Here is a 22,164-nt window from a genome sequence, read left to right on the forward strand (position 1 = left end):
TATAAAGAAAGCATCAATTAAATGTTTTTTTTTTTTTTTTTTTTTTTGGGCATAATTTCTATCGCACCAAACATTTTTACCCCTAATAAAGTTTTTTTTAAAGTTACTATAGTTGTTAACCAAGTCGACAAAAGTGTTAGTGAAGAGCATACTTGAGATGAAAAATGAGACAAGTGATGTTTGAAGAAAACAAAGAAAAATAACATTTCTGTACGTAGAATATTTTTATTGGCCATCATTTCCAATCAAGCTGTAATTTTGCCAAATTAGGCAAAAAGTGTTTAAAAAAAACCTATTCACTTGTGTGTGTTTGTAGGATAAATAAAATGAATGGTATAAAATTAGTCTTAGCAAGACAAAGGAGTTGGCAATTTTATTTAAAAATGTTAAAAATGTCTATTTCATCAGTGTCATTTCCACCACAGCATTCTATTAAACACAATACAGAATTTGAGATGTGCTAGAAATGACAATGTGGTGGGAATTTTCATGACTTTCAGAAAAAAAAAAAAAAAAAAAAAACACATACACTGTTGACATTGTTAGTAGACTAACTAATAAAATAAGAGTGTGATTTTTTTTTTTACGAGACATTCTAGAAGTCCACAGTGCTAAACTTAGTGCCCCAAGTAAAAAAAAAAAAATACAAAATTGAATAATGTAAGTTATGTTGCGTTCGATTCAAAGTCAGATGTGGGATATTCCTACTTCAATCTCTGACTATAAAGACATTCCACTGCCAGATGCTTGGAAGATGACATGTTAGGAAACAATACTGCAATACTCCTGTTAGCTTAGCAGAGGTGTGTTTCATTCGACCGTTTGGGTCCTCCGAAGTGGACTTCACACAGTATTCAGCCATCTTAAGAGAGATTCCAATCTAAAGGGAGCGTACATTTTCAGTTGGAAGAGCACTCCAATTGCCACAGGGAATAAGTATATATCGATACATCACTTCACAGGAAGTGTAGAGGTAAATTTACCCACCAGTCATTGCAAACCAGCAGAGTACTGATGTAGTGATAAACTACATAAAATAAATGCTAAAATCAAACAAACAAAAGGAGTTTGAGATATTGACCTTTCAATTAAGTCTAACTTATCTCAGATGTGCTTTCTATGTGGTTGTGCGCTAGTACAAAGCGCACAAGATGCGACCGTTACATCCATTATCATGACAATTGGTCATATAACAGCAAAAAAGACAAACTTATAAAATAACCACATATTTTTATATTACACAGCAACAGTCATTTAACTTATGGGTTACAAGTCTGGGAAAATAAATGAATTCAAATATATAATAATCCCCTTTATAAGTATATATGTGGATTTATTATAAAAAATTATATACAGTTGTGCTCAAAAGTTTGCATACCCTGGCAGAAATTGTGAAATTTTGGCATTGATTTTGAAAATATGACTGATCATGCAAAAAAACTGTCTTTTATTTAAGGATAGTGATCATATGAAGCCGTTTATTATCACATAGTTGTTTGGCTCGTTTTTAAATCATAATGATAACAGAAATCACCTAAATGGCCCTGATCAAAAGTTTACATACCCTTGAATGTTTGGTCTAGTTACAGACACACAAGGTGACACACACAGGTTTAAATGGCAATTAAAGGTTAATTTCCCACACCTGTGGCTTTTTAAATTGCAATTAGTGTCTGTGTATAAATAGTGAGTTTGTTAGCGCTCACATGGATGCACTGAGCAGGCTAGATACTGAGCCATGGGGAGCAGAAAAGAACTGTCAAAAGACCTGCGTAACAAGGTAATGGAACTTTATAAAGATGAAAAAGGATATAAAAAGATATCCAAAGCCTTGAAAATGCCAGTCAGTACTGTTCAATCACTTATTAAGAAGTGGAAAATTCGGGGATCTCTTGATATCAAGCCAAGGTCAGGTAGACCAAGAAAGATTTCAGCCACAACTACCAGAAGAATCGTTTGGGATACAATGAAAAACCCACAGGTAACCTCAGGAGAAATACAGGCTGCTCTGGAAAAAGATGGTGTGGTTGTTTCAAGGAGCACAATACTTGTTGACCCCTCTCCAAACATAGCGCTTATGGTTGTGACCATAAAGCTCTATTTTGGTCTCATCACTCCAAATTACAGTGTGCCAGAAGCTGTGAGGCGTGTCAAGGTGTTGTCGGGCATATTGTAACCAGGATTTTTTGTGGCATTGGCTTCTTTCTGGCAACTCGACCGTGCAGCTCATTTTTGTTCAAGTATTGTCGTATTGTGCTCCTTGAAACAACCACACCATCTTTTTCCAGAGCAGCCTGTATTTCTCCTGAGGTTACCTGTGGGTTTTTCTTTGTATCCCGAACAATTCTTCTGGCAGTTGTGGCTGAAATCTTTCTCGGACCGTGGCTTGGTATCAAGAGATCCCTGAATTTTCCACTTCTTAATAAGTGATTGAACAGTACTGACTGGCATTTGCAAGGCTTGGGTTATCTTTTTATATCCTTTTCCATCTTTATAAAGTTCCATTACCTTGTTACGCAGGTCTTTTGACAGTTCTTTTCTGCTCCCCATGGCTCAGTATCTAGCCTGCTCAGTGCATCCACGTGAGAGCTAACAAACTCATTGACTATTTATACACAGACACTAACTGCAATTTAAAAAGCCACAGGTGTGGGAAATTAACCTTTAATTGCCATTTAAACCTGTGTGTGTCACCTTGTGTGTCTGTAACAAGGCCAAACATTCAAGGGTATGTAAACTTTTGATCAGGGCCATTTGGGTGATTTCTGTTATCATTATGATTTAAAAAGGAGCCAAACAACTATGTGATAAAAAATGGCTGCATATGATCACTATCCTTAAATAAAAGACAATTTCTGCCAGAGTATGCAAAATTTTGAGCACAACTGTATATGGATGTAGGTTTATTTATTGTACTTTTAAATTTATTTACACAAGTATATTGTGTCATCTTACTTGAACCCTGTGGTCAGCGTGACTCAAGCGTTGTCTGTGTTTAATGATGTTGCAGGGTATTCCAAATGAACATATTTTTTCAAGTGAAGTGGACTTCTACAGATATCGTGTGCTCAGTGAGTAGGGAGCAGTGAACACTGCGTAGGGACCCTGCGGATTGGAACGCACCTCAGGTTTTCCACTGTCACCTGAGATGTCTCTCAGCAACCCAATTGATAAACAATGCTGCAATGCTGGCATTTGTACAGGTGTAAAAATATCAAAAGAGAGTACAATTTGTCATGTTTTGTACAGCTGTCTCTGCAATTGCTTGTTAAACAAGCTGTCATATCATGCAATGTAGGAACAGTTTACTGCCAGTGACTATATTTTCTGGCAGAAGGATGGCATTTAATGATTTTACTTACAAAATATAAAATTTTAATGAACATTTGTGCCCTTAATGCTTTTATTATGTGGTGACCTTTTATAAAAGAAATAAGGCACTCAAGGCTGTGTCGTATTTTGAATATAGTCATGGCTGAAGGGGTTGCAGGCACTCCGCTTCATCTCGTGGCTAACAACGCCCTTTAGCCATGACTATATTCACAATATAGCATCACCTCTCATCCCTTATTGCTTAAATATAAGTGAATGTTTATCAGTAACTTTTTACATCTTCCTGGGTGCCAATATGTTTGTGTGACATCATGCACCTGCATTTCGGTGAAATCAGAGTTGAAGATTTCTAAGTTGGAAGTCTGACTTTAAGTGGCATTTCATTGCACTTACTTGTAGGAAGTTGGAAGTTCTGACTTTCCAAGCTGAATGGAACACAGCATTAGTAATACAGTGGGGAAAAAAGGTTAGTATAAAAACATACAACATATACAGTACATTTACATGCATACGTAATAAGTAAGTAGTATTGGGAAATTTTATTTTTTTTATTTTATTTAGAATTTAGAATTTTAATTCGGGGGTTTCATTTGATAATATTGTGATGATGTTTTTTTAATTTTATTTTGTATTTTTTTATACAGTATGCACTGAATGTATTTTTATTACAGTATTTGTATTAACTTGTGCTGTCAGTCGATTAACATTTTTAATTGTGATTAATCACATACTTTTTTTTAGTTAATTGCAATTAATTACAGATTTTGACACTATATATACTCCTTTTCCTGTCAAAATCAATTTATTTTATTAAAGAAAACAAAGCAATGTGTAACAATGCTTTTTTTTTATTAATCATTTTACAAACAAATCCTTCCACAATATAGATAGAAATGCACTAAAACAGCACCAATTCAAGTACAATTAAATGTTTCCCAAAGTCTAATTGGGAGTTTGATTAACTGAAATAACTAGACACCACATAGGTTTCATATTCATTGCAATTAAATTAAATCTCTTAAACTCTCATCCTTCACAATATTAACCAGTTGGCAGACTGTGGCTATCCACTTTGCTACTGCAATCGTAAAGCCGCATTCATGATTGTTGTCAGTGCATCAACACCAGTGTGAAGCGCTGCTTTGAACTTCACATGAAAAGCGCTTGCAGACAAAAACATCTCATTCTGTGTTTTGGTGATAGTTAAGACTTAAGGTGCTTCTGTGGTAATTAAAATGCACCGTACTTATGCTAAAAAAAAAGAAGTCCCTTCTTTGGGCTTGTTTTGTACATCAAATAGCGTTAAGACCTCCTTTCTCCATAATGTTATCACTGACAGGGAAGTGCTGTTGTGTGTGTGTTGTGAAGTGTGCGTCAGTGTAATGACTCCAGGCAGACACACTACAAATGTTCCGCCCTTCCAACCAGTGTATATGCTGGTTTATGCTGTATTAATGGTAAACAAATGCGTTAATCGCAATTAAGATAAATGAACGCTTTAAACTTTTCAAATTAATCACATGCGTTAACGCGCTACTTCTGAAAGCTCAAGTATTAACTAATGAATTGTCTGTTGTAAGCCTTATTGGGAGGCAAGTAACAACAACAACAACTACAACATTTTCACAGAAAACTCTTGTCTCCATAGGCAACTCACTACTACAGGTTTTTGAACAGAGCTTTAGTCACCTCACAGAGATTCATCTGAAAGGGGTTAGAGTTTTCATAGCTGTGCATCTCATTACTCAGCCTGAAAATTAATGTCATTGTGCACTGGAGTGGGTTGCAAAAGCAAAGCCCTAAATCTTTGTAAAGCTGTGTAACAGGTTCAACGTTTGTTATAAGGAAGCGATGAACGTTGAAATCTAACACAAAAGGTATTTTATTATAACTCAGCACTCGCTTTTTAATGTAACAGTTTCAGGCAGATACATTCACAGCACGTCCATGTCACTCTCCCTCCAGACAAATGTTCAACCATGCTGCCACCTCCACATACCACCACTGCCCGACTCAGGCCAGGGAGCCATCTCGATGTGGTGCTGTATGAGGTTTGTACAACCAGGCAGAGGTGAAAACACATCTGCAAATTATTTTTGCAACTTGGCAACCTCTGTGAATTGATATTGGGAGAGGTGGTCCCCACAAGAGACCAGGGTGACATGGTTGGCTTTTAAGCTCACCTCCAGCCAGAGCTCCGCCCTCTCCGGAACCACCATTGCCAATGTCACAGTGACCGCCTCCCTTCATAATTTCTGGAGGTTGAGATGGTATATTTGACGTGCGTCACCTCAATCTGTTCGCTTTACCTCATAATCGAGATCTCCTACTCGTCGTTTGACCTCAAAGGGCCCTTGCCACTTGGCGAGTAATTTGGAGCTCAATGTTGGAAGTATACAAGCACTTTGTCTCCCGGTGAAAATTTCCTGGAGAATTTGCTCCAGCCCCTTGGAATTTGGAGCAAATTCTCCTGTATTAGTTGACCCAGAGTGTGGATTTTTGCTCTAAGATCAAGAACGTACTGAATTTAATTTTTACTGTTTTAAGGTCCCTCCTCCCAAGCTTCCTGCATGATGTCGAGCACGCAGCTCGGCCGACGTCCATATAGCAACTCGGATGGGGAAAACCCTGTGGAGACTTGTGGGACCTCCCGAATTGTGAATAACAGGGGTTCGAGCCACTTATCCCAATTCCAAGCATCCTCGTGTACGAGCTTACAAATTATATTCTTCAGGTTTTTTTTTTTTAAATCGTTCCACCAACTCATCTGTTTGTGCGTGGTAAACACTGGTGTGAATTGATTTAATACCCAATAATTTGTACAGTTCGCATAGTTTACATGACATATATCTAGTGCCTAGATCAATGAGGATCCCCACTCAGGAGATAATCCTGAAGAGTGCCTCCACAACACTATGTGCTGAGATGTTGCGCAGAGACACTGCTTTCAGATATTGCATTGCATTGTCCACCAGAACTAATACAAAGTGATGCCCGCATGCTGTCCGTTCTAATGGCCCGACGAGGTCCATGCCAATTCTTACGAAGGGGACCTTGACCAAAGGAAGCCGGCATTCCACCAAATGACATTCACGGCATGCCGCACACCACCTTCGAACATCCCCGTGAATGCCAGGCTAATAGAAATGGGCCATTAGACGATGTAGTGTTGTTTCTCGCCCTAAGTGACCCGCCATCGTATTATGATGAGCCATCTAGAATAGCATATCCTGACGGCTCTTCGGTATCAACAACTGGGTTGTATCCTCTTTTGTCTGAGCATCCTACATGACTCGATACAACTGATCATTTATAATAGAAAAATATGGATATGAGAGTGCAATGTCTGGCTGAAGACATTGACAATCAATCACTTTCACTTGGTCGAAGACATGTCTAAGGGTTTCAGATCACATATGCTCCAGAGGGAAATCCCCTGCAGGAAATCCTCTAAGGGCTGGGGAAGCTGAGACTTCCCCCTCCCTTATGTCATCCTGATGCAGAGCTGACAGCAACACAAAGTTGCAGGACCCATCCACACAAATTCCCCTCAATAAAGCAGTAAATGCTGGCCAATTCGTACCCAAGATTAGTGGATGGGTGAGGCAGGGACTAACCTCCGCCTCGACTCTATGCTTTTTATCCCGGAATTTAATGATGAGGGTAACCAAAGTATAATCATGAACATCCCCATGCACACACCTTACCTTCACCCTCCTATTTGTGCCCAATGCCTCATTTTGAATCAAACATTGGTGAATTGTGGTTTTATTACAACCAGAATCCACCAATGTTTGATATGTACCCCCCTTAATACTCACAGGTATTTTGTACACTCCGGCTTGTTCGGGGGGCAGCCTGTGGTGAGTCAGGAACCCAGACCAATGTTTCCATTTCCATTACTGGACATTGGTCCTGGAACCGCCCAGGGTTCCTGCGTCTCCGACAGGCCGGCCCAGACGTTATACCTGCACTCACGGCAGTAGGTTCCACAACCTGTGGGGGAGAGTGTAGAAAGAGATGGGTTAGTGGCAGTTGGGCAGACCCCCAGAGCCAGGATGCCGGTTTTGGAGGGGGAATTCCCCTTTTCCAGGGCGTGGGAATAGGGTGAGAGCGAGAGGCAGAGTGCAAGAGAGAGTGAGTGAGAGAGTGTGTGGGCTTTTCTTCCCTTTGGTATGCCGACACATGGTCCTCAGCCAGTTGGATGGCCTCCTCCAGTGACGCCGGGTGGTGGCACTGGACCCACTCCACCATTCCCCTCAGTTGACGATGGATGAACTGCTCCAGCACCACTAGAACATCGACCCAACAACCATTTCCAAAAGGTGTCACGAAGCTGTTGAGCAAACGCAAACGGGCGGCCACGCTCGTCAAGCTTGAGCGAGTGAAACTGTTGCCGGTGTTTCTCGGGGCTGCAGCTGACCCGCTGCAAGATGGTCTTCTTGAGGTCATCATACATCAGATGATTAGCCTCTGGCAGGTGTTGAGGTTATCCGGACAACAGTGGAATGAGCCATTGCCACCCACTAGGCACCTGCCACTTCCATATCTCGGCAGTTTTTTCAAACCAGTCTAGAAAGGCCTCCGGTTCATCTTCTGACCCCATCTTCAAGAGGGCGACTGGTACTGGCACGATGGCGGCTGTGTCCGGGGTCGCAGTCGGGGCTTTCTCCTGGCATTGTATGCTCCAGATCGCCCACCAGTCCTCAGCTTGAGCCAGGAGAATCTCCTGGAAGTGACAGTCCTGATCTTCACGAAGCTCAAGCAGGGCCTGATGTTGGGTATGCAGCATGTTGGCGAGGGATTGAAGGATTCCGGCCAATGGTGAGGACTCCATATCGGCGTATACCTCCCCAAACGTATCCCAGGCTTTGACACCAGTGTAACAGTTTCGACATGTGTTGTAAGGAGGAAGTAAGAACACTGAAATCTAATACAAAAGGTATTTTATTATAACCAACTCAACACTCGCGTTTTAACGTACAGTTTCAGGCAGATACACACACAGCACGTCCGTGTCACTCTTTCTCTGGACGAATGCTCAACCATGCCCCCACCACCACAAGCTTAAAAAAGATACTCTGGGGAGGCTCTGGGTTGTTGCTGTGTATTCAATGAGCCATAAAGTAAATAGTAAGTAATTGGCTCCTTTGAACTCTTTATAGGAATTTTTGGCCGTAAAATGCATTTTTTTAAGATTTTGAGAAAGACACTTTGAGAGTCGTGGTACAGATATGCTCCTTTGAACACAAGTTTATGATCCATCGATTTTAGAGTAAACAACTGCACGATCAGGCATCTCACATTCGTAATTTACATTTTGTGAAACCAACATTCATGGCTCAACTCCCTACACTCCAGTCCAATGCCAAGAAAAAATCTGATTCCTTGGATCTGATGACATTTCTGTGAAGCCCGGGGCTGTTTGTGTGTATCAAATTTCTGATCAATTCCCAAATTGCAGTTGCACTCTGTAGGAAATGACTTATTACTCGCCTGCGACCGCAATAAAGCCGGGGCTCTAGACGCATCAGAGCGGTACGGATGACGCAAAGCGCTGAAACTGACTGTCTCAGAATGCCATGTTAGCACAGACTACAGTCATGTACGTAAACAACCTGGAGATTAACATCTCTGTTTCTATGGTGATGATGTTGTAGTATAGTGATTACATTATCTCATAATAATTTAAATTAATGAGATGACTCACATTAAGAGATGAATGGGTAATGTGATGTTTCTCTTTGATATTAAATCTAGCCCTACACCAACGGGTATTTCTTGCCATCTGCATGTACATTATAAATAATAAATACATATTCAATTATATTATGCAAAATTACTTTTAAATTTCAACCTCATTAGCCAAGATTCCCAAATGCCTATTCAGGACCTCCAAGATGTTGACGGCACAACCCTTGTACAAACTCATAATACTACAAATGTTGTATTGTACTTGAGGAATTCAAATGAATTTAATTGAATATATTTGCAAATTAATTTACAATGCAAATCTTGGGGGATATCAGCACTGCTCTAGGGTGAGGAAAGGGCCTTGAGTGAACATTAAAGGTTAAAGCGAAGAGTGTTGCTTGGCAACATACAGTATAATTGGGCTCTTTTATCTTGCATGCATGTCATAATCCAGATGATGGCTCTACATTTTAACTATATGTTTAATTGGTGCATGTGAACACAGTGTCATATCAGGGCAAATGTGCATGTTTTTTAAGAGGGTCATGGAGGATGACTGCAAAAGAATGCACAATAATACTGTCGGATGGAGGAAGGCAGTATGAGAGATCTGTTTTTGTAAAATATTTGTCCAGAAACCCTGAAACGTGATATTTCTATAAGATACAAATTGCACACTACAAAAATAATTTTCTTAATTCATATTTTGTCTTGTTTTAAGGGTATTTAGATTATTTTACTGGAAAACAAGATACATTTATTTAAGATATATCTTGAATAAATGTATTTTTCTTGAGTTGGTATTTAGTATTATCGATACTGTAGAAAGACCAATATCATCACTAATATACACTCACTGAACACTTAATGAAGAAGACCTGTACACCTACTTATTCATGTAATAATCTAATCAGCTAATCATGTGGCAGCAGTGTAATGTATGAAATAATGCAGATATGAGTCAGGAGCTTTAGTTAATGTTCACATCAACCATCAGAATGGGGAAAATTTTTTATCTCAGTGATTTTGACCGTGGCATGATTGTTGGTACAAGACTGGTTTGGGGTGGTTTGAATATTTTTGTAACTGCTGATCTCCTGGGATTTTCATGCACAACAGTCTCTAGAGTTAAATCAGAATGGTACCAAAAACAAAAAACATCCAGTGAGTAGCAGTTATAAGGACATAAATGTCTTGTTGATGAGAGAGGTCAACGGAGAATGGCCAGACTGGTTCAAACTGACAGAAAGGCTACGGTAACTCAGGTAACCACTCTGTACAATTGTAGTGAGCAGAATAGCATCTCAGAATGCACAACACGTCGAACCTTGAGGCAGATGGGCTACAACAGCAGAAGACCAGATTGGGACCATAGTGTTCTCAACAAGTGAGTATTAAAATAGATTTAAATTTCAGTTTTGACTTGATACCGAAGTACTGATCTCTACAAGATGATAAAAACTTTCAGGGCTTTACTAAAAATATTCAGGGCTTGAATCCCAGTAGCAGGAAAAAAACAATGCTAAATCCAAATAATATAGTCAACTAACCATATAATCGTGCATGCATAGTAAAGATGGCAAAATAAATATAAACTTTTAAATGGGTTGAGAAAATGCTTCCCATATCTTATGTTGTTGATTTTAAAGGCAGAACGCGGACTTGTTACGTGCCCTCATCTTCGAAAATCATGAACAAAACTATGCAAGGTAAAAAAAATGCCGATGATAAAACGAGGATAAACATGGGTTGTGCTGACCACAATGTTTTGTCCAGTGAATTATTGGCTTAATAAATATAATAAGTCATAAAAAATACATTTCAGTGTTCAATTTTAAGGTAATTTTTGTTTACTTTTGTAAGATAAACAATTTGGCCAATTTTCGAATCAAAGTCTGGGCCCTAAAACCAAATCAGTTGAGAACGACTGGTATAAACCCTTTTGTCTCTAAAAGCACTTTAGTGCTTCCATCCAATCAGCCATGAGGGTTTTAAAAGCAAAGACAGGAACATATTTCACAGAAAATAATATTTTGCACAATTTTCTGCCCAAGATCAAAATGCAGTGATTTCATATTGCATCCATGCAGTCATCTGAGACACATTCTCATGGTTGTAGTAATCCATTGACCACCTGTTCATCTCCTTCCATGGCACTGATGTCTAACTAACTCAGTCACGGCTGCTTTAAAATTATTGAACCATGGAGGAAAGGTCAACTCCCACTGAAACATTGCATACCACCCAGCCCAATGAATTCCACACACTCCTACAGTCAAAGTGTGGGAGTGAGGCCTTGAACAGATTGCAAAGGCCTTCAACAACAAATACAATGTTGTAGCAAGCTGAATTCACAACTGAAACATCTCCTCCTGTTAACATGTTGCTTTTGAGCAGTGGTTCTCAACTGGTTTTGCTTCGGAACCAAGATTTAACATTGGACATTATGTGGCAACCCAGCATGTAACCTAAACTGTTGATTGCTGTACAAAAGTAAACTAAGATGTATTTTTTTCATGGTTTTTGAGGATGAGGGCCCGCAACCTGTCCATGTTGACATCTGCCAAATTTTGCTACCTTCTACTAGATGACAGATCCATTTGTCACAAAATACCTTAGAGTTTGATTGGAAGCACAACTTTGATGCCAACAACACAAGATATGGGAAGCATTTTCTCCTGCCTTTTAAAAGTCGATAAGCCTATTTATTGTGCAATCCTAACTATGCAAGGTAATATGCTTAGTTGAATTTTACTATTTGCATTAGGCATTGTTTGCCCCTGCAGTCCATGGCCCTATCAGAACAGACCTGCAACCCATTTTTGGGTAGCAACGCACCAGTTGAGAACCCTAAACTGGATCAATGAAGTTTGTTCATGTTGAAGTAGATCAATGGTGATTACTCGAAACCTTCTGCTCTTTATAATTGCAAAGTGAGAAGAGATTGGCTCAATGCCACTAGGCCATCCCTGTTCCAGACAGTTACTGGGTGGTCATTGTTATTTAGATCTGCTGACAGGATTGCACTCCCCCACCCTTTCATACCTCAGGCCTGATTGTGTTGCTATGACCAAACAGATGAGCCTCTAAGCAGCACTTCATTTTATCCAGAACAATGCCGTTAACCCTTTCTTTGTCAAAGCTAGTCGCAAATCAGCTTCTGGTCTCAGCTTTCTTTTAAATTCTGTTTGTACAAAACTCTTTGTATTTACGAAGAATGACTTGCGCCGCTGATAGGGTACTTTTTTTTTTTTTTTTTGCATCTGTGCTGTTTTAAGACTCAACTGACTAAAGGAATTTTGCGAATCTCAACCTGGTCTCATAAAAACAAACAACATTTTACGTGGCTCAATGACTGTATATCCCAGCAGTTTTTGGGTGAAATGAACACTAGAGGTGCTACAACAACGACTTTTATTCCTTCTTAAATAAATCACGAGTAAAACCACCTTTTTCTCACACAATGCTATGACATTTTAAACATGTAAAATATGTTCATTTTTGGGTCAAAAGGAGGAAGCAGGACATGGCAATTCCAACTCAGGAATGTCACTTTTTATTAACAGAAAATAAACACATTCACTTAAAGTGCAATGGTGAAGCTACAATTCAAACCTGCAAACAGCTTCTCAGCCTCTCTCTCTTTTGGTGCACTGGGCTGTCTTTTGACTCTCACTTTGAACATGGAAATGGTAATTAGTTGCAATTCATCTCAGGTGGATGTCCTTACCACTTTCCCTCTCCCCAGACTGGCACTTGACCACAACCTCACCTCCACAAAACACTTTTACTATAGCTCATGACTTGTGATGCATTACATTTTAATGTTTGCATTACAAAACCAACTACATTTACAAGCTTGTTCAAGTATGATCAAATTGCATGGTAGCTCAACTGATAGAGCCTTTGCACTTGCGATGCAAAGGACCGCAGTACGATACACGAGTCAAACGTGAGCCGAAAGTGTCATAGAAGCACCACAAAATTACGTTGATGCTTTAGCAATTGCGTTTTCTATCTCGCATACACCGATGAGCTAAAACATTATGACCACTCACAGGTGACACAAATAATGTTGATCATCTCCTAACAAGGCCACATGTCAAGATCTGGGTAGATTAGAATGTAAGCGAACGATTAGTTCTCATAGTCAACCTGTTGAATGCAGGTGAAATGGGCAGGAATAAAGACCAAAGTGTCTTTGAGAAGGGCCAAGTCGTTATGGCCAGACGACTGGGTCAGAGCATCTCTGAAATGACAAGGCTTGTGGGGTGCTCCCAGTCAGCAGTGATGAGTACCTAGCAACAGTGGTCTGAGGAGGGACAAACCACAAACTGGCAACAGAGCCTTGGGCGCCCAAGGCTCATTGATGCGCAAGGGCAATGAAGTCTATCCTGTCTGGTCCGAACCGACAGAAGATCTACTGTGGCACAAGTCACAGAAAATGTTAATGATGGTTACGGGAGGAATGTGTCACAACACAGTGCATCACACCCTGCTGTGTATGGAGCTTCATAGCCACAGACCGGTCAGAGTGCCCATGAATACCCATGTCCACTGTCAAAAGCACCTACAATGGGCATGTGAGCGTCGGAACTGGACCTTGGAGCAGTGGAAAAAGGTCGCCTGGTCCAATGAGTCCTGTTTTCTTTTACATCACATGGACGACAGTGTACGTGTGCGCTGTTTACCTGGGGAAGTGATGGCACCACGATGCACTGTGGGAAGACGACAAGTCGGTGGAGAGAGTGTGATGGTCTGGGCAATGTTCTGCTGGGAACCCCTGGGTCCGGCCATTCATGTGGTCGTCAATTTGACACGTGCCACCTACCTAAATATTATTGCAGACCAGGTATACCACTTCATGGCAATGGTATTCCCTAAAGGCAGTGGTTTCTTTCAGCAGGATAATGCGCCCTGCCACACTGCACACATTGTTCGGGAATGGTTTGAGGAACATAATGAAGAGTTCAAGGTGTTGCCCTGGCCTCCAAATTCCCCAGATCTCAATCCAATTGAGCATCTGTGGGATGTTCTGGATCCATGGTGGCTCCAACTTGCAACTTACAGGACTTGAAGGATCTGCTTCTAATGTCTTGGTGCCAGATACCACAGGATACCTTCGGGGGTCTTATAGAGTCCATGCCTCGGCGGGTTGGCGCTGTTTTGGAGGCATATTAGGCAGGTGGTCATAATGTTTTGGCTCATCAATGTATACTATTTTTGACACTATCTGTTAGGTTAAGGTTTAAGGTTTAGGGTAGGGAGGTTGTTTTTATTTCATTACAATTCGCTAAAACATCAACCTTAAAAACCTCTTCTGTTTGGGAGAAAATTTAACTTGCTTTAGTGCCACTTAGTGGACATTTCACAGTTGAACCACTGCAATACGTGTAAGGAGCCACGTAATATTATTTGAGATCAGTCACTTAATTTTCATGAGATCTGGCTATATATATATATAATTCTGTCAAGGCTTTGACCATGTTTACATGCATTTAAGAAAACTATTTATTCTGGGGGGTTTTCAGAAAACGGTGTTCTTAAACGTCACATAAATGGCACTTGCAATGGAAGTGAATGGGGTAAATTTTTTGGGAGTTTAAAGGTGGAAATGTGAAGCTTATTATTTTAGAAAAGCACTTAATGTACATTAATTCTTCTGTTAACATGTGTATTATTTGAGCTGTAAGTAGTTTGTTTTTGCAGCAGACTTCTGTTCTAGGGTTTATGGCGTTACATCATCATGGAAAAAAGTTATAAAACTGAACATAACTTTGCACAGAAAAGGTAAATTATTTTATCACACTAAAATCATGTTAACATGCATATTGTTTATGTCTTATCGCTATACTTTTGAAAGTGAGTATTGTAATGTTTAAGGATTGACCCCATTCCCATCCATTGTAAGTGCTTGTAACCTTGATTGTTTTTTTTTTTTTTTTTTTTTTTTTTTAGAAATGGGGAGTCTAAAGTAATTTTTGGTGGTAATCAACATTATTTCATAGAAGCTGTTGATTGAGCTTAACTTGTATTAAACCTGAAATATTCCTTTAAATATGGCACAGTGCTATTTCAGCTCTTCAGTGCCTTGTCAAACTGATTGTGGATGGCTAGAGAAAAAGACTGTAATACCACCCTCAAACTGTTTAGTGAATTCTTTCCTATGTCTTTCCTGGTGTTGCTGGACAAAGTGTTGTCAATATGTTGTTTTGTTTTGACAAGTCTAACATGTTGGCCAACAAGGTAAAGGTCTGGCCATCCTTGTGCTCTGATGAAACTATGCTTTAATCATCTTGCACTCATTTTGGATGGCAAGTACAGTACAACCTGACCACTGTGGAATGAGTTAGAACACCTTACATGAGGCTTTGAAAACAATTACAAAAGACACAGAAAGAGCAATCTGACCGGTGTTTGCTGTCTATTTTGATTCTGCTAAAGCTTACAATGAGAACCTGGGATAAAAACATGGATCCCCAAACATAAATCATAAATGAGATGGTTTTCAGATTGAACATATAAACTGAATTTCTCTTACACCCACAAATCTGTAATCTGTCTGTGGAAATCATGAAATGTGTAAAACATGAAAACCTGTAAACATTGATCCAAAAATTCAAGATTCAAGAAGCTGGCAATGAGTCTCAAGGTAGCATGTCTGCTTGTTCAGAACAGTACCAGGTGTTACAGATATCTGAGTCATCACAGACATGCTTTATGCTAAGAAAATGAGCAACCAATCAAAAAATTTGGAAAAGCCAATATACATGCACGCACAAGACTTGACAGAACATCTTTAGTATGATATCTACATGCAGTGACACAGATCATGTGAAGCACACAAATCTCAGTTCAGTTAATATAATTATTCAATTAAAATAACAATGAGCATTCCACTTGTAATTTCATGTTTTTGGCAATATATATATAGTAGTGGAATGCACAATTCCCACTACTTAGTAGGTCCTCGTGGTGGTGCGGTTACTCACCTTAATCCAGTTGCCTCCACATCTGAGACCGTCAATCCACGCATCTTATCATGTGGCTCATTATGCATGACACCACGGAGACTCCCAGCATGTGGAGGCTTGTGCTACTCTCCGCAATCCACGCACAACTTACCACACGCCCCACTGAAAGCGAGAACCACTAATCACGACCACAAGGTTTCCCCATGTCACTCTATCCTCCGTAGCAACCGGGCTGATTTGGTTGCTTAGGAGACCTGGTTGGAGTCACTCAGCACACCCTGGATTCAAACTCGCGAGTCCAGGGGTGATAGTCAGCATCAATACTCGCTGAGCTACCCAGGCCCCCTTGTTTTTAGCAAGATTAAAATTTAAGATAACACTTTACAATAAGGTAGTATCCGCTGATATTATCTAACTAATGTATTAAGTATTATGAACAATGAGTTGCTAATATTATCATATTCAACTTTTAATGTAATTTTAATGTACTTGAATGTTTTATTTTATTTTAAAAGTGTTTAGATGTTTTTCCAAACATTTTAAAAAGTGTTCAGACTTTTTTGAGACAACCTTATTGTAAAGTGTTTCCAAATTTAAGTACAGTATATTTGGGAGCAAATATACTCACTGACATAGTGTATACATTCACAAAATCAGAGACCATCCTCTCCAAATCCAATCACAAATGGTAAAGGCACAGTAGAGTCATTTGAGATGCATGTTAATACCAGGTGTAAACAGTAAGGTGTCTTGCATGTCCACTTGTAACTGGATCACCTGAGATGGATCTTAATACCAGGTGTAAACAGCGATCTATCTCCGCTGGACACTTGTGTTCACTTTACCTGAGAATGATTTTAATAACAGCTGTAAACAGGACCTGTGAGATTCAATGACCACACACATCTGCACAATGAGATGAGTTTCTAAATCACATTTGCCCCTGGATTTTGTTCATTTTCACTCTGCTTTTCGTTAATTGAACACCGATGAGCTTGCTGAGAACATTTGGCCACAGGTTTTGGCTTCCATGGAGGTTTATCATGCAGGTCTGTTGCCAGACTTGACTCTATGCCTAACCCTGTAATGATCTGGAAGAGGATTCTGGATTGGCACCGAGAGTCGGAAGACCATGCTGTCCCCCTTCGCCACCTTCTCCATAACCCTGAGTTTGGAACATAATTAAGTCTGTACCTTCTTTCTTATCACAGATTCAGAATTTAAGACACTCCGTGTACACTCTTACTACTTATGCAGGCTGAGACAAACTTGGCAAACGACCAAGAGACAAGAACCTATTAATAGCGTCAAAAGCAGACTTATTCTCATTTTACCTGCCTTTCCAGGGGATAAATGACACGGAAGTGGACTGGACCTTTGATAAATCAATGCTCAATCTGTCCAGAATGATTGCTTATATCTGTGGCAGGCCTGCAGTGGTTAACCATATTAGTTTGGCATATGTTACAAGCTGTAATGCGCCATGAATTTAATAAGACAAGAACCGTAAGCTCCTGCTTTGGAAGTTGATCTGTCAGGAGCACCACTCAGATAAAATTTCAAGCAATCCTTGAGGGAAAGGTCCTCGGTTTGCATCAAAGATTTAATGAAGAGTGCTTTCTCTTCTTTAGTGTGGTGTATAGGGAACATTGGTGATTTCTTTCTTAGGCAACACTGCAGAACATTCCAATGATGGCAGGTCCAAATCCAGAGGGTAAAATACCCAAGTGTTTTGTTTAGAACATTTCAAATGGCTTATTCAACAGATGTAAGTGTGTTATTAGAGGAAGGAGCAAGCCCTTGATGTGTACAGGGACAACTTTCAATGTCATTAGGACAGGCATGCTTATGAATCTGAATGAATAAGAACTCGGATTTGACAGTAAACCAATGTAACACACCTACTTAATGATTTTTGTTATTCTCTACTATTTGTTCCATTATTCTCAATTCCAAGAACATCTGTATTGAAAACAAGGAATTTTTTCAGGAATAGGGACTTGTTCTCGAAAGTGACAGCAATGAGTGTTTACAAAAACAAAACGTAAAAAAAAAATGAAAAAAATTTTATATGATTTTTTTAGACACATTTTTAAGTGTTTTGATGTTGTCCGAGACCTGTTTTTAAATGTTTCTAAGTTTTTTGGGGAGATTATTTTTTTAAGTGTTTAGACATTTTTTGAGATGTGTTTTTAAGAGTGTTCGAATTGAGTCAGAGCTCTTAGAGGGGTTCCTTTACACAGACATAACCCCCTCCCCCTGACCCATTCACAACTATGTGATGTTCAAATTAAGCTATATTTAAATAATAATAATAATAATAATAAATATGTATGAATTACAACATTAATCCAGCTAATCATGAGCTAGCATGTAGTGTTAGATAAATACCATAAAACTACATGCATATTAACTGCATGCATAGTAATTCACTTCTAGCAACAGTTTAGTTCTAAAATAAAAGATAATTTAACCCATTAAGCTCTGGTGCATTTTTGGCCCTGCAGTCTGCAATTTTTCATGTTCAAATTTAAAAGTTCACCATTCGCACATATTAATTTTTCAGAACATTTCAGTGCATTTCAGCCCTCACATGCTCGTCCATAGACATTCAGTCTAATTTTCAGTTCATGCATCACCCCCATTGTTTCATCGAATGTCTCGGCCTCTGAGTGGACTAGAAGCTCAATCTAGGTATCAGCTTAAAGCCGAGATCCTCCCCTTTGTAATGATACTGTATAAAACATTTTATCACCAATAGTCGATAACATATTTTTTTTTATTATTAGTTTAAGATGCTTGTCCTGCTGGACTGCATATTTTGTTCTGGACATCTAAGATATCACATTGGGCTATTCACCCAAGCAAGCTTACAGAAAAGTAAAAAATTGCTTTTATTTTTTTTTTTAAACTGCCTACTTTAAGAGCAGATATAAAGTCTGTGCCTACTTGGGGTTTACAGCAGCAGTGATCGGCGCATAATAGAGACATTTGTATTTGATGTCTTAGAGAAATCATATTTCACTTGTGATTCTTTTGAAAATCTTTCAAAATGTGGTATTAAGGAAACAAAATAAACTATATAGTCACATTCCTGAGAAGCTAAGGGAGCTTTTATTTGATATACGTATGACTTGACCATTTAAGTGCTATGTGAAATACGTTCATATTCATATTAATATTTCTATCTCATTACCTCTATGTGGCGCTTGTTTGGACGTGGATGATTTCAGCCCTTATTTTGTTATTTTATGTAACAGAAATTCAAAAGTGATGGTGTTCTATGAAAAGCTCAGATTCAAATCTTTCAAATGATAATATGCCTGATTTATGTATCCGGGGACTTTAACGGTATAAGCGTAAACTTATATCGTGATATACAATGCCTGGGAAAAAAAAAAAAAATGTTGATTGGTCTAGATCTTGTACTGATGACGGGAAAGTCGAACCACTCTGTAAAGCCTTCACCAGCACATCCCAAAGACTTTCAATAGGGTTAAGGTCAGGGCTCTGTGGTGGCCAATTAATGTTTGAAAATGACAGTTTGAGCCATATAAATCTTGGCATTGTCGTCCTGGAATATGCGTGTGCCGTCAGGGAAGAAAAAATCCATTGATGGGATAACCCGGTCATTCAGTACATTCAGATAGTCAGCTGACTTCATTTTATTACCGCATAAATTTGCTGAGCCTAGACCTGACCAACTGAAGCAATTAAACATATTAATCACTGCAATAATGATCCAATCACAGGCTCTTAATTATCTGCCTTTTTTAAATCCAAATTGCGACTTTTTGTTTTTTGGCCAGGCAGTGTATTTTTGTCCCTATGCGGGGTCCCTTAACTCTTATGCCCCCATGTTATGTTTTGACACAAGTGTTTTTAAAAGTGTTTAGAGGGTTGAGATACATTCTTAAAAGTGTTTAGAAGTGTTTTGAGATACATGTCTTTAAAAGTGTTTAGAAATGTTTTTTAAACACTTTTTTTAAAAGTGTTTAGATGTTTTTGAGACGCCTTTTTAAAAAGTGTTTAGACTTGTTTTTAAAAGTGTTTGGACGTTTTTTGGGACAAAAAGAACTATTTTTAGAAGAACTATTTTTAACCTGACACACTGGATTAAAAACACGATGCTTAAGGCAGCTTATGGCCAGTTGCAATTTGAAAAATATAAACGATCAAGCCAGCTGCGATGGTAATATAAAATAGTAATGCACGCTTATTTTTTATTTTATTTTTACTTTATTTTTGGATTTTCTCCCCAATTTGGAATGCCCAATTCCAAATGTGCTCTTGGTCCTCATGGTGGTGTAGTAACTCGCCTCAATCTGGGTGGCAGAGGATGAATCTCAGTTGCCTCCGCATCTGAGACTGTCAGTCCGCGCATCTTATCACGTGGCTTGTTGAGCGCGGAGACCTAGTGCGTGTGGAGGGTCACACTGTTCTCCGCGGCATCTGCGCACAACTCACCACGCACCCCACCGAGAGCGAGAACCACATTATAGTGACCATGAGGAGGTTAACCCAACATGACCCTACCCACCCTAGCAACCAACCAATTGGTTGCTTAGGAAGCCTGACTGGAGTTACTCAGCATGCCCTGGATTCGAACTTGTGACTCCAGGTGTGGTAGTCAGCGTCTTTACTTGCTGAGCTACCCAGGCCCCCCTAATGCATGCTTATTGAGAATAATTCATCTGCAGGTTCTGGCAATCTACAGTAAGAACAGAGTAACGGCTCTTTCTGAGCATTTATTTAATTTAATTTATTTTTCCAGCAAATCATAATGCCAAATCACATAATGCCTTATGTTTTGATTTTGCTGTTATATTGTACTTTTTATAATGCACTGTATTATATGCTGTATTATTTGTTATATGTACTACAATTATCGTTGACAAGATTAACACTGCTGTTGAGTACTCAAATAGACAAACTGACTACAATGACAATCCCAACAAGGAAAGAGTTTTCAGCAGTACAAATGTTCATTCTGGTATTGCTTCCATGGCAGCATTGTTAAGGTCAAATCCGGGGTCTCATTGTCATCTTCTGCTGTAAAATAAGTCTTTAAACTTCTACCATTAAGTAAATTCAAGCCCTTCAGTGGGGATGACACAGTCTCATTATCGTGGCTTCAGTGTAGTGCCAGATGCACTGACTCTTGGGGGTGTTTGGTGACAGGGTTGTGGTGATGATGTATATCTCACTGTGCGATATGCTCTCATTTTCTGCCTTATTACAGGATAGCGTCATTAAACTTTGCAGAGAAATGCTTGCAGTCTGCAAAGGAGAACTTTGAATAATACAACCTACTACCTCCTTTCTAGTCAAGGAAGATATTATTTCCTTATGAATCATTTTCCTCATGATTTTTTTTGTATGCTTTCAAACAATTTATTTAGTCCCCTGGACATATTAGGTAATGAGTTTGAACTCAACAACCTTCTTTATTCAGTCTGACCTGTATTTATTCACTATTTGTCCATTCCAAATTCATGTTTTAAAGAAGATTTGTGTAAAAAATGTTCTGTGTTAAAGTTACAGGGTGTAATTTCTGTGCCAATAATGACAACGAATGGAATTGCACAAATACACTTTTTAAACATATACAAAATTACACGCTCCAAAACTGATTGAATTAAAAACAAAGCTTTAATTAAGCCATCCATAGGCTGATTTCCCCGAAATGTTGTAAAATCTGCGGCTTTGTTGTGCTTATAAAACACAGTTTATTACAGTGACTCAACATAGCAACATTGGCTCAACCAATGGTGTGCAGTTGGGGGCGGGACTGTTTGTTTGTTCAACCAATAGGAAAACCTGTTTCGAGTCATTATTTTAGTAATTTTGCTAATTACATACTGGTCAGACAAATTCAGATGTGATTTAACTAAAAGAAAGTATGTAATATTTGTAAACTTTTTTTTGTTTTTTGTATCAAGACCATTTCAGTAGAATCCAATGCTATTATTTTTGTTTTTGTTTTTGTTTTTTGTTTGTTTTTATAATTATTTGAATAAGTGGTGAGTTTTTTGGGATATCCAAAATAATAATTAAAAAATTACCTTGACTCCTTATAAAGAAGATAATTACTATAGATAATTGCATTACAGTATTTCAAAATGAACATTCTTAAAAGTGTTTAGACATTTTTAGACATATT

General features: G+C 38.9%; 1 protein-coding gene across 1 annotated transcript in view; it reads left to right on the top strand.

Moving 5' to 3' along the window:
- Positions 1–12,477, top strand: part of LOC127438444 (metabotropic glutamate receptor 7-like) — a 647,223-nt gene extending 634,746 nt beyond the window's left edge. The window contains exon 11 of the transcript XR_007896742.1: positions 12,468–12,477. The gene's annotated coding sequence lies outside the window, so the exon portion shown is untranslated. The remainder of the gene's footprint in view (positions 1–12,467) is intronic.
- The last annotated feature ends 9,687 nt before the right edge of the window (positions 12,478–22,164 follow it).

This window comes from Myxocyprinus asiaticus, chromosome 49, assembly GCF_019703515.2.
Source record: "Myxocyprinus asiaticus isolate MX2 ecotype Aquarium Trade chromosome 49, UBuf_Myxa_2, whole genome shotgun sequence".
NCBI lineage: Eukaryota > Metazoa > Chordata > Actinopteri > Cypriniformes > Catostomidae > Myxocyprinus > Myxocyprinus asiaticus.